The 16,691-nt window shown below is 39.2% G+C and overlaps 1 long non-coding RNA gene across 1 annotated transcript; it reads left to right on the top strand.

Annotated features, from left to right (window-relative positions):
• Positions 1-732: 732 nt before the first annotated feature.
• On the top strand, positions 733-15,792 carry LOC142057067 (uncharacterized). The gene is made up of 3 exons (XR_012660525.1): positions 733-817; positions 1,979-2,080; positions 13,674-15,792. It is a non-coding gene; the product is annotated as an uncharacterized LOC142057067 (long non-coding RNA).
• The last annotated feature ends 899 nt before the right edge of the window (positions 15,793-16,691 follow it).

The raw sequence follows: 16,691 nt of genomic DNA, 5'->3' as shown, positions 1-16,691 counted from the left end.
TGGCAATGGTGGGCTTTTAATGGAACATAGTTATGCTGGAAGAAATAATTTCCTGGGTATATGAATGAATTAATTCACCAGTTTGGCCCATGTGCAGGGTGAAATGTTTACTCATTGAAATCCTTTTGGATGATGTCATGTCTAAGGATCTGCTGGCTAAAGCAAAGCACCAAAGTCCTTGTGTTACATGTGTTCGTTGAGTGGTGGCTGCTGCCTCTGTGCTAAGGGAAAGAGGGTCCCATAGAGAGGTAGGGCTGCTCCCTGTTGCTGTGGGGCTGATGGACCCACAGCGACATTCTTCCTCCACGCCCTTCTTGACACAGCATCACTCCTTCTCTTACTCTAGGACGTCTCGTGTCCTGGATGAACCCTCCAGTGAAATGCTCTCTTGCTGCAGATGCTTACCACCCTGCTGACCAGTGAGGCCGCTTCCTGGCTTGATCCTCCAAGCCTCTGAGAGGGCATTGAAGATGAGTCGCACAGCAGGACACAGCATCCACGAGGCTCCCACTCCTTCCTAAGGCCCCGACACTCACAAAAGTTATGGCTACGTCTCAGGTTTGCAGTAATTTCTCATTTTACACAAGTTTTCTTCTTGTGGCTGGGCCATTTCAGTGCTTTGGGTATCTTGATATTTGCAGTTATATACCCCTTTCCATGACTGGTGTAGGGCTGGATAGCTGTACACACAGACCAGGCTTTTTATCTGGGATTATCTCTTGTACATCTTTACAGGAACCAGTGTTGGAGGCCTGTAGTTCACATCTTGTGGGTATCGTTTTCAATAAATTAAAAAAGAAAATCATCCCCCCAGTAGGTAAGGTCATGGGTATTTTGTACTTCATGGAGGAAAGTTAAACTAGGGATTGAGCCTTTCACTTACTAAAGAAAAATTAAGGGGAGGGGGGAATGGGATAAAACCAACTGGTGTGGGTGTCTAATTTTACACAAAAAAAGGTACTTGAAGTAATTTTCTCAAAGCAGTTTTTTCCATTGTTTCCCCCATCTTTATTTCTATTTCTCCTGTGCAAAATATCCCTCTTGCATACCTCCCCTTTCTTCCCATACAAGAATGGAAGAAATGCTTAATGGGAAGCAAAGCACATTAGGAATATTAAGGAAAAATTACAGTATATACACTATGAAATGAAATGCATCTTTTGTGGATAAATCCCCCCAGAAATCTTATATTTCCAGGCATCCACTCACATACCTTCATGTAACAACTTATACATTCGTAAAACATTCATTGAAAGCAGCTCTGCAGTTTTATAGAAAACAACATGCCAGGGATGCAAGAATCTTGCCAGTTCTGTGAAAAATGACACCAATTAAAGCTTAAATTGCTTGTTTTCTCATAAGGTACATATTTTCATAACTTTGAAATCAAATAATTGCTGCTTTTATATTAAATACAATAAAACAAAAAGGATGCTAGTTTAGAGGAACTGCTACAAGCATTTTAATATAATTTTCCCACCATTTAAAGTCACAAAATATGGAAAACAAGTCAAGTATGCAAAGTTCCAAGGAGATAGAGAAACTCCTTCAGATTATTACATCATTTGTCTTTTGTGTCAGGAAATGTGTATGTGATTTCATTGTTTGATTAAATGCCAAAAAAAGGCATATTGCTCTTATCTAACTGATTACAGATTTTATTCATCTGAAAAAGTATTTGTTCGTACTTTGACATTAGAAGGCAGTATTTTTTTTAATGGTCCAAACAAGCATTTTCAAAAAAATATAATCCGAACTTCCCAGGCTTGCTTTTTATTTTGTATTAACAATGCACTGTACTAAAATTTCCCATACTGGAACACAGTCCCTAGTGGTTTTCAAGCTATAAACTGAGTAAACAGTCCCTTTCTTATTGAGTGTCTGTGTGAATGCATGTTGTTTCTGGAATACATCATATTCATTTGCAGAAACTCTGCGTATGGATCCTTAACACTTTTTTTTTCCCTCTTTTTCCGAGGTATCTAAAATAATAGCTTTTAAAGACAGTGTTACAGTCATATAACTTGTTGGGGAAAGCACACCATGGCTCACAGTCTGAATTAAACATGTGTCATTGTGGGTAAGTTTCATTTAAAATACCTATATCTGCTAATTATTTAATATGTTAATGCTCTGCTGCTGTACTATCTCTGAATTAAGTTAGCATGTTTTTGGCAATGCTGCACTAAGTAGAATATAAGAAAATCAACTAAAAATATTTCCATATTGAGTTCCCTTTTTATAAGTGCATATAAAGGTGGCACTTATCAGTGACATTTTTTGGACCCTCACCATATCAGGGTTGACAAACTTAGCTTTGCATACTGAAGATGCCTTAAAAAAAACCTACATAAATAATCTGCGGACAAACACGAAGTCCCCAGATGAAGCTTCAAGGTCAGTTACCATTGGCCTGGCCTCCATTAACCCCCACAGGAAATCTTCCAGGATCCTTATTTTATCTTGAGTGGGTGTTCCCAAACTATCAGTCTTTTATTTTTTTTCCACCAAAACAGAGGCACAGTTTCCTTTAAAAGACATGAATTTCATCTGGTAGAACATTTTTAAAATGTTTACAAGTCACAGAGAAATTTGCAAAGAGAATGGTGATATTTTAAATTGAACTATTAACAAAACTCTGCCTAAATTTGGAAGAAGGAAAAAGAAGATTTGAAAACTTAGTAAGCGATTAATAATAAGATATTAAAAGCCAGCTAAGCGTTCTCAGTCACTAGGGAAAATAAACTGGTATGGTATAATGAGATCCCTACAGTCTTGTGATCAATCCAAAGTAACAAGAATGTAATACCAATGGGTTAACTAATTATATGTATATATTTCAAAAGCCTTTCAGTAGTCTGAATCATGTCCAATATGAATACTGAAGATTACATGATCTATTATTAACCCATTAGTACTGCGCTTTCGGTGTGCTTTGACAATGAAGAGTACTAACGGGAGTAAACTGTCTGAAATTTTGTCTTTTTAATAAAGTGGGTAACATTTTGCTTGGGGATGGGGGGAGAGGAGAGTATATCTTATTTATGGTGTCTTTTTAAACTCAAGTTACAATGTCTTAGATTTAAGAGGCAGGCCAGTAATCCAGGCAAGGGTGTCTCCTGCAAGGAGACAGAGATTAATGCCATGTGTACTGATGATTCTCCACCACAATTTAGGATTCTGGTGGCGCCATGACGCCCCTGTTTTTTATGGTGGTTTGCCAAGAGAAAATTACTTAAACCAATTGTGAATGCATTCCTGTTATACTTTTACACAACCACATTTCTGTACATAAATAGCATAATGAGTATTTTTTAAATGATCTCTCATTCCAGATTCACCTACTTTGCATAAAATGCCAAGTGCAGGAAGGAGAGGAGTTGGGGTTTTGTTTGTTTGTTTGTTTTTTTTTTCCCCGTTTTCTTTTTTGAATGAGAAAGGTTTTCACATAGGAATATACTTTTCTTCCCCCCCCCCTTCTTTCTCCATGACAACTGACCACAATTGAAGTAGATTCTGTAATGTGAGAATTTTCTTCAGCTGGAGGGTGTTTTGTTCCCTAAATTGAAAGCTGTTCACATTTTATGCGGTAAAGTAGAACGTGAACACTAGGATGGCTACCTTTGCCAGGTAAAAGATGGCATGGGGAGAGCTTGAAGGCCCTCAAAATCACAACAAACCTTTAAGGCTTTACAGGTCTGAGGTTGAGAACTGCTTGTAGGCTGAAATGTTCTGAGCTGTGCATACGCTGTCCTTATATTGAGGAGAGTTTACACCAGACAAGCAAAGTATTTTAAGATGTTTTGGTTAACTTCACAACTCTATTTATTTATTTACTTGTGTATGAGTATAGGTATTTATGCAACATTCATCTTTGGCTTCAAGATTTTGCAAAGGAGGCATTTGTTCTTTTCCTCAGTCTATGAAGAGGGGGTTGTGGACTTGTCTATTTTACGGTGTTATTTTTGTGAGGCTGCTGTAGGTCAATAAAGCAAGATTTATTGGCGGCTTTTAGAAATGCTGGTATTCTAATCATTGCTATATTTTTAGGAGCGAGTCTCTCTTTGTTGCCTGAACCACTTAATCTGTCTCCATGAGTTTGATTCTTGGTTATGTTCCTATTTGAAGGCAATTCTCAAGTGCAAGTGTGTTCATGCTGGGTGATGGAGCCCACAGAGCTGGTCTGTTCCTTGGAGGGTTTTGGGAAATCAAAATGAAATGAAGTATCTATCTTGATGTTTAATGGGAGGAGGGCTACGTGTAAGGATGATGGGCTTGGAAAGCCGCCTCTGTTTCTGGTCTGCTGTACTCTGAAAGAGTTGTAATTCTTTTAAAGTTAGTGGTTTCCTACTATGAGAACTATAGTAATCAAGTCTGAAGCTTTTGAATGGCAATGTCATCATGTTTAAATATTAATCTGGCTGGAGTGGCTAGAGATATATTGTTGTAGCTGGGAGAGAATAATATGCATAGATAGATAAGATCTGTGTCCAAGGCCAAAAAGAACATCCTCCCTTAGTCCCTAGGCATGGACAGTTCTTGGTTTGACACATGATGTGGAGGAGTCTGATAAATACTCTTTAGTGAGAGTTAGAGTTTTTGTTAAGAACCATGTCAGTGAGTTTGCTGAAGAGGGTGTTGGATACTGTCTTGCAGCTACTGCAACAAAAAATAGGCGGTTCACGTGAAACTCATGCAACGCAGCTGACCTATTGCTGTTTTCACAGTGTTCGTGGTAAAGAGGTGTTTACTAAGCAGGTCTCCCTTCACACAAAAAAGGTGGTCTCCGGTATACCTTTATGTGTTCTTTAATGTAATATTTTGGTTTGGAAATTAGAGATTGAGTTAAAATTATTACCTATAGCATTTGAAAAGTAATTTCCTCTTGATGTGCAATTAAGGTCAACGTTTATGTATAACTTCAATGTCATAATAACAGTTTTTTACTGCTACATGTGGTTCCTGCAGTTAATATATCCAGTTGTATCAATACTGGCTGTTACACTGGTGCAAAAACATGGGGTGGTCTTGGCAATACGCTTCCTCTGGAAGTTGGAGAAATCTTCTGGCAAAAGTGAAGAAGAAGGGCTAGAAGATTAAATAGTTTGGCAACCAGGGCAGAAGAGGAGGTCTGCTGGCAACTGAGGAGGAATTATTGGCACTGGAAATGAAGAGGGTCTAGTGGTGTGGAAGGAGAGAGAGAGGACTTTGGAAAAGAGAGGGAAGGGCCAAGTACACAGGACAGAAAGGTCAAGAGGAAGATTGGCAGGAGAGCAAAAGAGTTCGCCTCCAGAGAGAAGCAGAAAGGGATGGCTTCTTAAAATAGAAAGTCCAAAGAGTATCATCAAAGGATTCAGCTGTGGGAAACCTGTCCAGCTAAAGAGGAAGCAAGTCTGAGATGTTTATTATTTTTAATTTTTTGGAATGTTGCAAGATGTAAACCAGTCAATTTTATTAAAAAAACATGTTAAGCTTCAGACTAACAAATTTGCTTTTCAAATTTTCAACAGAAAACTTCTACTGCAGTTCAAAAAGTCCCAAACTAGAACCCAGTGTTACTTAGGGTCTTACCATGTCTGGGTCATAAACTGCTCAGCTATTTGAAAGACAGCTGAAAATGGGGATAGAGGGAGGGTTACTTTGCAGACGTGTGGAGCTTTGTGATAAGAAGTTGTTATAGTTTGAATTATGAAATATTAAGTGAATTTTAGCCCAGTATGACTCTTGTCACTGGGTGAAATTTTCAGACTTATTTGCATTCAGCTGCTCAAGTACCTTTACGATCACCTGTTATATGCTCACCAGCACTTATACTAACTTCCAAAGCCAGCACTTGCTTTTAAAATTTTGCACCAACAGGTTATATCTGTTACTTTTTATGAGTGTATGTGGTAACTCAGTGTACATCAGCTACTGGTGTTGGAGAAACGTTGACCTGTGGCGTAATTATGCTTGGTAGTTTATTTATTGATTTGTTACTTCTTGCTTTTATAAAATGGGTTTCTATTGGTATTGAAGTATGATACCTCACGACCCAAACATGGAAGATAACTTGCAAAATCAGCTGTACAAAAGCCTTCACTTAAAGAACAAGTTTACTTTACTTTGTGCTTGTATAAATAATTTATAATGTAAATTTCTGAAGTCTAGAGTCCCTTTCCCAGAGGAGTAGTAGTCCTGGTACAGGAATTCAAAAAGTTAATGCATTGCTGCTTCTGCCCATGGCTGTGCAGCTTGATATGATATGATATTAAATGATAGTATGTTTGCTTTTTACTTGGAGAGATCAATGATGTCAACGAATATTATACAAAAACAGCCATAGAATTTTTCACGTGACTGCTCTCTAGACTGTCTTACTCAAGAAGACTTCCAATTTATGGCTGTCGGGTGTATGGGGAGGACATGTGTATGAGACAGTGATGGTGGGGTGTCTACAGGAGTTATCCCCATTGCCACCATGGGCCTCTACCTTGTGCCCTGGTTTAAAAGGGAATTAACAAAATCGAACCCTAATGAGCAAGATGTTTGACACCTGTCTTGTTACCGTTGTAGCCCCATAAAAAATTGATACTAGAGTTCTGATCTATTTTACACCCATAATAAAGAGAAAATGTTATTATTTTACCAAAATACACACTTAAGCCTTGAGCCCTGTGATGAGAGTTTAAATGTACATACATGTGCTAGTACATAAGAAGGAAAAGAAATTCAAAATGTCCTTGTAAGGAAACTTCTGTTTACTGATGATTTCTAGCTATCCCAAAGTCAGTCCGGTGTACTGGGCTAATTATAATGCAGTATTTCAGAAGAAGAGAGAGTCAAAACATTTTGATGAATTTAACTGAATTTAACAGAAGCAAATGTCGATACTGGAGACTGGCACATGTCTGAGTTTCCAACAGCTGGATGAGAATTGTATTGTAGAACAATAATCCTACCTAGATTGCTTGCAGTGGGATCAAAGCCCACACTTGCTGAATTTATCTAGGATTTCTACTTAACCATGAAGTTCTGCACATTGCCAGCCTCCTCCATGCCCACTGCAAATGCTGCCCTGTAGCTGAACCACCCATGGCATGAAGAGCCACCTGAACGTACGCCTCAGAGCCAGCTACTGTCCTACACCCACGTTGCCTTTCGCCAGGAAGCCGACTGTGAACATTTAATGTGAAAGCATATTTTGCCCAGGTGACAAATGTAAACATTCGTTATTTCTCCTGCGAGGAGTGGGGCTTACGGGGAGGGCTCTGGGAAAGCAATATGAATCGAGCCATACTGCCATATTCGGCTGACACAGCTGTTTATTGTACAGCCTCTCCTTTGAGCTTGGACAATTGCCACGTATGATTTAAGTGTGTTTGGAGTCCTGGTGGGTGCAAGTGCCTTGCCGGGCGGTCTCTGCTGGGACCAGAGACAGAAGAGGGCATCGGTCTTACTCTCTAGTCGGCAAATTCATGCAATGCAAAAAACAAGGCAGTACAAAGACATTAAAAGCTAACGCTCTTAAAACGGGCAGCCTGACACATAATGGAGATGGGGCATCGAGCCTGGGTATGTCAGGAACGTAATTTTAACACAACAAGACAAATGTAACCAGGCATGACACATTGGCGTGCTGACATGTGAACCAGTGCTTCTGAAACAAAGGCAGTTTGCTGAAAATCATATAGATTCCCTTGCCCTGAACAAATTTCAGTTTATAAGATTTCATGATTAACAAGCTTTCTAGAATATTTACAACTTTCTGAAGAGTTGCTGGGTTTTTTAAATATTTTATTTTAAAGAAAGTGGAACACACACATTGCCTTTGAAATGTAGCCATAGGAAGGTTATATATTTAGGTGTTACATATTAAAATATTGATTTTTTTAAAAAATATAAAACCCCTGCTTACAATAAATACAATACAAGTCATAACCTTTATAATAAAAATATTTCAGTGTTCCAGAGTAAAGGGTCATTAACATTGCTAAACTGTAGAATTTGATCATTAGTGGAGGATACTATGTTTTGTTTTTAATAAGGCAGTGATTTATATAGAAACTTATTAAGAAGCAAGATATGGCTCATTTCTGATCTCTGACATGCTTAAAAGATGTTGAAAATTAAGGGATTGATCCTGTAGATCGCTGAGCTGATATGAAGAAATGTCGATAAACAAAGTGCTCCTTCTGTCACTGGCCTTTACCTTGCACTTAAGTAGAAGTACAGCATGTGACGGGGGAAACAGAGGTGGTAAAGCTTTTCTGATCCCAGCCATTTCAGTTATCATATACTAGATGGGAAGCCAAGCATACGATTAGGGTTTTTTTTTTTATTGTTCTAGACAACTGGTTGAGCGTTTTTCCGTGAGGTGGAGTAAAACTCGCCTTCACCTGCGGTGTCCGTGAGGAGCTGGCTTTGCACCATCTTGCACTTGATGCGCACAGCTGCTTGTGTGTGGCCAGCCATTGCGCAGGGGCACCCTGGCGACTGTGACCACTGGGGAGGGCTGATGGAAAGCCAAGGTGAGAGGGAACACGGATAAGAAGTCTAGCTGCAGCAAGGAGATGTTGTCTATCAGCCACCGGCTCTTCAGCTCCTTGTAGGGAGGGCTGAAGCTCATGAGCTGCTTCATTGCTAAGAGTGCGTGAAATTCAAGCATGCAGTGGCAAAGGAAGTTCATGTGAATGACTTTCTCTGCCCTGCAAACTTAAGATGAGCTTAATTAACACTTTTCCTGCGGTGGTTCAACCAGAAGGTGTGTGCTGGGTTGGTCTTGGCTCCCATCAGCATCTCCAGTGCTTGCAGAGCCACTCCCTAAAACAGTGACAAGAAATACTGTGTCCCACCTGTCTGGGACGTGGATCTGACTGCGTGGCTGGGACCTCCTGGGATGGGCAGAGTTGAGGTCTTTGGGTTGAAGGGCGCTTGGGATGGCAGTAGCAGAGCCAAGGGCACCGAAGGCAGAGGAGTGATGCATGGCCATTAAAATAACTGCTGGAAATGGAGAGTTCCTAGGGGAAAATAGCTTGCCTTCGTGTAAGTCCCTTTATGTGTGCAAATCTGTGGACAGTGTGATGAAAATTCATTGTTGTATATTACCCAAGAAAATTTCATAGAGGGGGAGAAAAAAATCTCCTTTGCCAGAATGATCCTGTTACACACGCAGTATTTATTACTGCGGGTGAGGCTGGGGGGTGGTGGTTTTATTTATTTATTTATTTATTTATTTATTTGTAAGTAGTGCATGTTTTTCATTATTTTAATTGGGAAAAGCCTGATAAAAAAGAATGTACGCTTCATGTGTCAAAGAACATGCTAAAGCTTTTTTATTCATATGTTAAACCTGCTTATATGTCACTTTTTATATGATTTTCTTTTTAAATTTTATTAGCTGAATTTTAGTGCTCTTTAAAGTAAAAGTGATGGCAACCAGGTGCATTATGGGATAGATGACACAACCCTGCCAACACACCTACGTGAATAATTTCCACATTTCCAGTCTGCAGTTTGTGGGGGATCAGGCAGTTTTGTGCTGTTGATGCATCGAAGGTTCTCAGACAGACACCATCAGTCTGATTTTGAGACTGTAAGTTATATTTCACTCCTCTAGAGTAAAATATTAATTTAAAAAAAGGCATTGATCTTCACAGATTTTACATTTCTGTTTACATGATTTTTTTCTCAAATATTTTTCAGTTCTGATGGGAATTAAAACTAAACAATAAACCACTCCCCTCCCCCCCCACTTCACCTGCTTTCTGGCTCAGCCGGTTGAAGCCCTTCCCATGGCTGTTGAAATAGCATCTGGAGCGAATGCCGGTTTGTCTGTTAAACAATCAACAATAAATATATGTATTTATGAGGATAGCGAGAGGCACAAACTGCATCCCATGCAGCTGCTGCTGCCGCCGGTACCTACACAAGCATGTTACTGTTTTAAAGTTTTAAAAATTTTCTATGGTGATTTAATTTTTTTTTTTAAACACCACAACATGGTGAAGCGAAGACACTTGCAACCTGAGGGTGGGTTTTTTGTTTTTGGATTTTTTTTTTCCAAAAAAAGGCTTTATATTCTTTCTCTTCGAGCCTTTGATCCCGACTATCCAGTTGTGGGAACAAGGAGAAGTCATCTTCCGTGAACTGTGAGTAGGAAGCTGCGAGGGAATCGGCAGATGAATTTGAACGTTAGGCCTTGTTTATACTGGGGATTAAGTCATTTGTGGTCAGCAACCAATGCAGCTGGGCTGCTGCAGGCTCCTGGTTCACATCAGATGACATTACTGGAGTAAAAATCGGGGGCACACTCGGCTGCTGGAAGGGGTGATTTCTGCCCTGGCCGTGTGCGTCGGGGTGTTTCACTCCCCGCCGGATCGGGGTGGATCCGGACCGGAGGCAACCCTGTATTCTTGGTCCTCATGTTTCCAACATGTCAGGTTGGAGCAGTGCTCCTTGGACGAATGGAAAACTTCAGAGAGAAAAAGGGTTCTGAAGAGATTGATCAAAACCATAATTTTATGGGTGTAGCAATAAACAGCCAAGCCAAGCCTAAGCTGCAGAAAAAAGCCGCTCAGAGCGGCTGCTACTTGGTCTTTCTCAAGGTCCTAAAGAAGACAACAGTCAGAAGATAGGGAAGTGAAGGGGGCAAAAATGCCTAAATTGCTGCAGTGATCTGTCTGTGTAAACATTTCAAGCATCTGTCTGCATTTGGAGGTATCCTGGGTTGTGCTCTGAAAGTATTAAGACTTTTTCCAAAGGTGATTTTATTGTCAACTACTATTACGGCAGATTTATTTTTTTTCTAGGAGGCACATGGTTAACATCTTTCTGTGCTGCTAAATATAAACTTGCTTCCCAGCAGTATTATCCAGGTCTCATTCCTCCTTTATGCCTCTCCTCTTTCTTCTCCTCCTCTTCTTTTTCTCCTTCTGTCACTATCTGTGTGCGTTTGATGAGGCTCTGAGCTACAACTGGACTCTGCAATGATGGATTCCTTTTGTGATCTGTGCCGAGTTATACCAAGACTTTCTGTAAAGTTTTACTTTCGTGGAGTGCTATATAGTGACTTTTTATGTGTCTAAGAAATGGAAACATTTTGTCTCGTATAAAAAAAAAAAAAGAAGAAATATTTTTATACTGTGCTCCATTCACAGACCACATCAGAGGTATTCTAAGAATAGAATAGATCAAATATATTTTATGGAAATATAATGAGAAAAGGATGTGTTCCCAAAACTCACTCTGAACAAAGGAATGCAACATAGTCAGGAATACTTTAATGCGCCTAACAATTTTCTCATGTGAAAGGCTGAAGGAACAGTCTTGGTTTGAAGAAATCTTCCAATTCTCCCCAGGCACCCTGAACTTGAAATCAGAACTAGGAAAGCTATATATTACAAAAAAGAAAATGTATGGAAAAAGTGACTGAGGGCATTAACCATAAAAGACGTTTTGAAAAGAAAAATAACATCAATATGAAACATTTTGTCATGTTTCATTTCATTGATCATATATTTATTTTATGTGCTCTGGAGCGCTGAAGCTTAGATGTAACTACATTTCAGGAGCCTCATATTAGACCTGTCATTCTCTTTGTGGTGAAAACTAAATAGTGAGGAAAAAATAAAATAGATTGCAATTATTAGATTTGGGTTGGATTCCAGCGGATTGTGCTTAGAAACTTCAAAAATTGAACTTGGAAAATGAGACATAACATTAACAGCTATTAAAGACGCTGCTTGTGTGACAGATAGAGAAGTAGGAGGTACACCTACAACGTAAAATAATGCATCTTTTTCACAGTAATGCAATATGTTCACCTTAAATAGGCTTGTAATTAAAACTGCCAGTGTTGATTAGATCAGCCATGTAGGAAAGATGCATTTGTATTAGTTCTAATTAAATCTGTTTTAAACAAGTTGAAGTTACAGATTGGTTTTTTCACTCCCCGATACAATGGCATGTGTTTCAGCTGCTGTATGTAGCTCCCAAGTAGTACCGATCTGTTTAAAAGGCTCAGTCTTTTCTGCAGCTGGTCTCTGGTCCCAAGCTACTCCTACCTCAGGTCAGGGCTTCTTTCCTGGGCAAACCTTGCAATGTTTTGAAATAGGGTTGTTACAGGAACACGATGGATGGGATCAGGTCACTGTTAGCATCGTCAGAAATTATTATTTTTTTTACCAATGGTAAGGAAAATGAAAGCACTTATCATAACTCAGGCTCTTGAGTTATTGGTCTTAATGTGTTTTCCAATAAATATAAGGTTGGCTCAGATGTCCACAGTGGAGAGAAGTGGGGTAGGGGAAGGCACGAGCACGGAGAGCTCTGGCAGCCCCTAGCACATTCTTGCAGCTTTCTCTGGTGCTGGGTGGCCTTTCTCCCACTAGGCATCTTTGAAGATCGCTGCTGTAAAGCCCAACGAGATACACTGTGCTTTCAAAGCTCCCTGTTGGGAGCCTGACACCCTGTTAGAGCTGAAAGTTATACTCAAATTGAACAGAGTGAGGATTTGGCCCTGAGTGGATATTTTCAGATACATCAGGAAATGCAATCTACAAATGATAATGAAGTCCCACCGTAGTGGTAATTTATGCGATGGCATTTCATGCAGTTCAGGCCTCTTTACAGGCCTTCAAAGGTGTAACTCCAGGGGAATTACACCAACCTTTCTCTGAGCTCCTCATCCATGCTCTTGGAGCAGGAGAGATCTTAGATGCAAAGAGAAAATGAAGTGGTCGGAGCCTTTTGGCACCGAGCTGTTGGACTTTCTCCTTCTCATGGTCCTTGTGGCTTTGGGTGGGCACGTGCCAAGGCCGTTTTCTCCAAGGCAGGATGTGTCTGGAGGGCAGAAGTCTATCGCTGGGGAGGTTCCTGGGATGGGGTGATGGCCAGACATGCTGATTCACCTCAGGCACAGCGTGCCTCTGCTGCTTTGGACCTCGTCTTGACCGCCGGTAGCCGAGCAGGTCAGGATTGATGCTTGTGGCTCTGTGCATGCCAACTTTCTTCTTGAAACAACCTGAGCACACAGGAAACCTCCAGGAACTGAGTGTGCTGTGTTTTGGCTTGTAACACAACTGGAAAAAATAAGTTGTGCTATGTTTTTCGTATTGATTTTCCTTCTCCTTGGTGCGACATTTTCAATTTAAATGGCAGCAGACTGAGGCACAGAATGGGGAGAAATGTTCTGAGCTACACAACTGGGAAAAGAGCCTGATATTCTGATTTTGTGTCCATGTTACGCAATTAAATTTTCTCACTGTCCTGTGATTTCACGTCCAGTGCAGTATTGCTTCTATGGAAGAGCTAATTATGGAATAAGATAAGTACAAAAGTGCCCATATTTAATTAAGAATATTATATAGTATATCCAGGAACAAGATTTCCCCCCCCCCCAAATTGTTTTAATTAACATGAAAGAAAAGCTTCTACTGACTCTTTATTGTCGCAAGATAGAGAGAAAATTATTTCATACTAACACTGGACTATATTTAGCTTCCGTCTTTCTATCTACAGAAGAAAAATTGAAAATTAGTTTATGTTAGATTGTATTGCTCCTTTTTATCTCATAAGGGTTTCCTTCAAGTACCATTAAATAATGATATAATCTCTAGAATATTAGTTAACAGATGATAAATATTTAATTTTTGTTGTTTGGTTTTGTGTTTTATCCTTTTTGTATTTCTTAGCTGAGGAAGAAACCTTCCACCTTCCAGAAACCTGATATTTTGGACCAAATCCCTCTCTGAACAGGTTGTATGCTGCCCTTTTCAAAATCAAGCTATCAGAAGATGCCCTTCAGCAGAAGTGTTAAGAGGACTTGGTGAGCTTAACATGTTTCGCCTGCTTAATTTAATTTGGAAAAATTCAACCAGAAAATGAAGTTATTAACAGGTTGGTACATTCAGAGATAAGATGATGTCACAGGAAAGCAGTCAAGTGGGTTGCTTGTCAAAATATAAAATATGTATCTGTCAGAATCAAATGATAGATAAGCTGTGGCTGGGTGTAGGATGCAGTGAAAATAGTGTGCTAAAAATTGAAGCTGAATCCCACCAGTCTGGAGCACAAGCTTTTAGTGTAACTATTGTGGCGATCAGAAATATAACAATTCTGGGGACACGAACTGCGCTGCTTGAACACGGTACACGTAATTTCTTGGCACCGATAGCCAGAGGCATGTACATCAGTGCTAGACCTCAAACAAACAGGAGACACCTTGAAAATGCGGCTATTTCAACCGATGACTTTGAAACTGGGACAACCCATTAGCTTGGGTATGCCAAAATGAGGTTTAATAAATCTTTCCGTGGGTAACTCTGGGATCTTTAAGGCCTTAAAATGTGAAAATAGAGTCTGCCTGGCCAACGTGATGAGCTTTTCTGTACTAGGGAGGTTCAGATCAAAGAGAGAAGTCTCCAGTGTATTCTCCAGGAACACGTACGTGTCGTGTCAGTCACAGGCCTCTTCCTGCCTTCTGGCTTGCCATATAAAAGAGCTGGCACCAGGAGTTTAAAGTTAATAAACTCGGGAATTTTAAATGGCAATTTGGAGTCTCGTATGAACAAAACAGAATAGGCTACTTAGCAAGGAATGCAGTCAAACTCCCAAACACTGTGATGGCAAAATGAAAGAAATACCATTATAATAAATGTCGGTATTGCGTTATCATCGAATTTGGGAAAATGATCCCACTTATGTGGAACTGCATTCACTGCAAGTTGCAAAATTGAGCTCTAAGACTGCAAACTCTTGGGGAAAGCTATGAAATCTCTCTGTCTGCTCAGGATCTTCCATGATGCAGAGTCTAATTGTGACTAGGAACTCTCAGGACTAACAGAATACAAATAATAGTAGTCCTAAATAAAATGCTGCTCTTACATTTAAAGGTCAGAAGGGACTACTCTGACCTCTTGATCTATAGGCCATAGGGCTTTGTTCAGTAAAACCACCATGATATTTCTAATTTATGCTTCAGCTTAAATAGTTCCTAAAGCCTCAGCTCAAGAAATGCTCCTCCTTAGGAAAGAATGAGTTTTAATATGTTGTTCTGATGCTATTTTTTTCAGTATTTAAAATATTTTTCATTTAAATTTCTTTAGCCTTAGCTTGTAACCTCTGGCTTTTGATTCTTCTTCTTTACGCTTGAATAAGCGTATATCAAAACCCTTCCCTTTTGTAAATGAAACAAGTGGAGTTTAAATCCGTAAGATGGGTCCTGAAAAATGTCAGTATTCTTTTTTTTTTCTCTAAGTCAGTTCCAGGGGTTTTGCCATAATTTTTCTTGTGTGAATGCTAGAACTGAAGGTTGGGTTTTTTTTCTTGTTTTGTTTTTTTTTTTTTCAATGACTTCCCCAGTGTTGTACACAGAAGACACAACAACTTTCTGCTGCTATACGTGAGCCTCCATTTTATGTACTCAAGGATCACACTCACCCTTTGGGACTTCGTGCTGTTGGGATTATATGTGCTACGCTTCTCTGTTTCATGCTAACTTTTTATTCAGCGATAACAGTAATGGTGATACAGAATTATCTATATTGCTGCCATACATAAGTTTATGACATCATAGATGCGTATCAACTTTTAAAGATGAACATATCATCCTTTTTTTTTTTTGGTTAAAATCTGAAAATAAATCTCAAATCTCCCAGCATGAGGAACTCTGTTTTAGACTTGTGTAATGACAATGCCCTTGTAATTGAAAGAAAAAAGACAAAGGAAATTTGGAAGACTATTAGTCTACATGTGGTATACTCTTTTTTTTTTTCCTAAATTGAAAATAAAAAAAATCCAATGACACATTTGGGCTGAAAAACTGTTTGCTGCACATGTTTTATATATGTGGGTTTATTACACATATCATGTGTCTTAATTAGGTAATTTATATTGTGTTATCCAAAGAAGATGTTCTCGTTCAACTGGATACACAATAAAAGTTTCAAGACAACTTGTTCATCCTGTATTTACAGAGATTGGTGCATGGATACAGAATAAAAACTACTACAAATATACCTCTACGTGCCGGTACAGTTACCTACTAGATTACTTACTAAATTATGTTCATTCAAATATATATATTTATATATATACACAATATAAGTAGGGATGAGTTGAATTTTCAGTAGGACTTTTTCCTTTTCTTCCTGAAATTACATATATTAGATTTACCCACTGGGCAAATTTTGATGCAAAACTAAAAGTTTTTTGATAAATAAAACTAGCCCCAACGAGGAAAGTTCAGGTTGTCGTTTTGTTCTCAGGCAATTTAGCCCTCTTTGAGCTGCGATGTTTCAGAAGGGTTATGGCAACTTGAACTTGAGATCTCCTGGTTATGCTTTCCTTCGTTCCACTGAATCTTGATATTTCCTAATTGAGTGTTTTGTTTCCTTGTACTAATCTGATGCTGTTCACCCAGAAACGGAATCTAGTTATCACTGGTTACGCTAATTGAGATTTCTTAGTTTTCTCTTCCCCTTTGTCATTAAGCTGGATTTGAGCTTCACATACCCTTGCAATTACTTTGAAATTCCAAGTCTCCTTGCAACTACTTTGAGAAATCTGAAAGCTAAATGATTCCCAAGTTTGAAATACGATGTTCCCTAGTTGAAAGGCAAAAAGCAATATTGTTATATTTGTATTCTGATGAAATTCATTATGTACAATATAATTTGTGTCTCCATAACAATCTACTCTTCTTCAATTAG

The sequence above is a fragment of the Phalacrocorax aristotelis genome, chromosome 5 (genome assembly GCF_949628215.1).
Source record: "Phalacrocorax aristotelis chromosome 5, bGulAri2.1, whole genome shotgun sequence".
NCBI classification, from domain to species: domain Eukaryota; kingdom Metazoa; phylum Chordata; class Aves; order Suliformes; family Phalacrocoracidae; genus Phalacrocorax; species Phalacrocorax aristotelis.
This window is presented reverse-complemented; position numbering and strand designations above follow the sequence as displayed.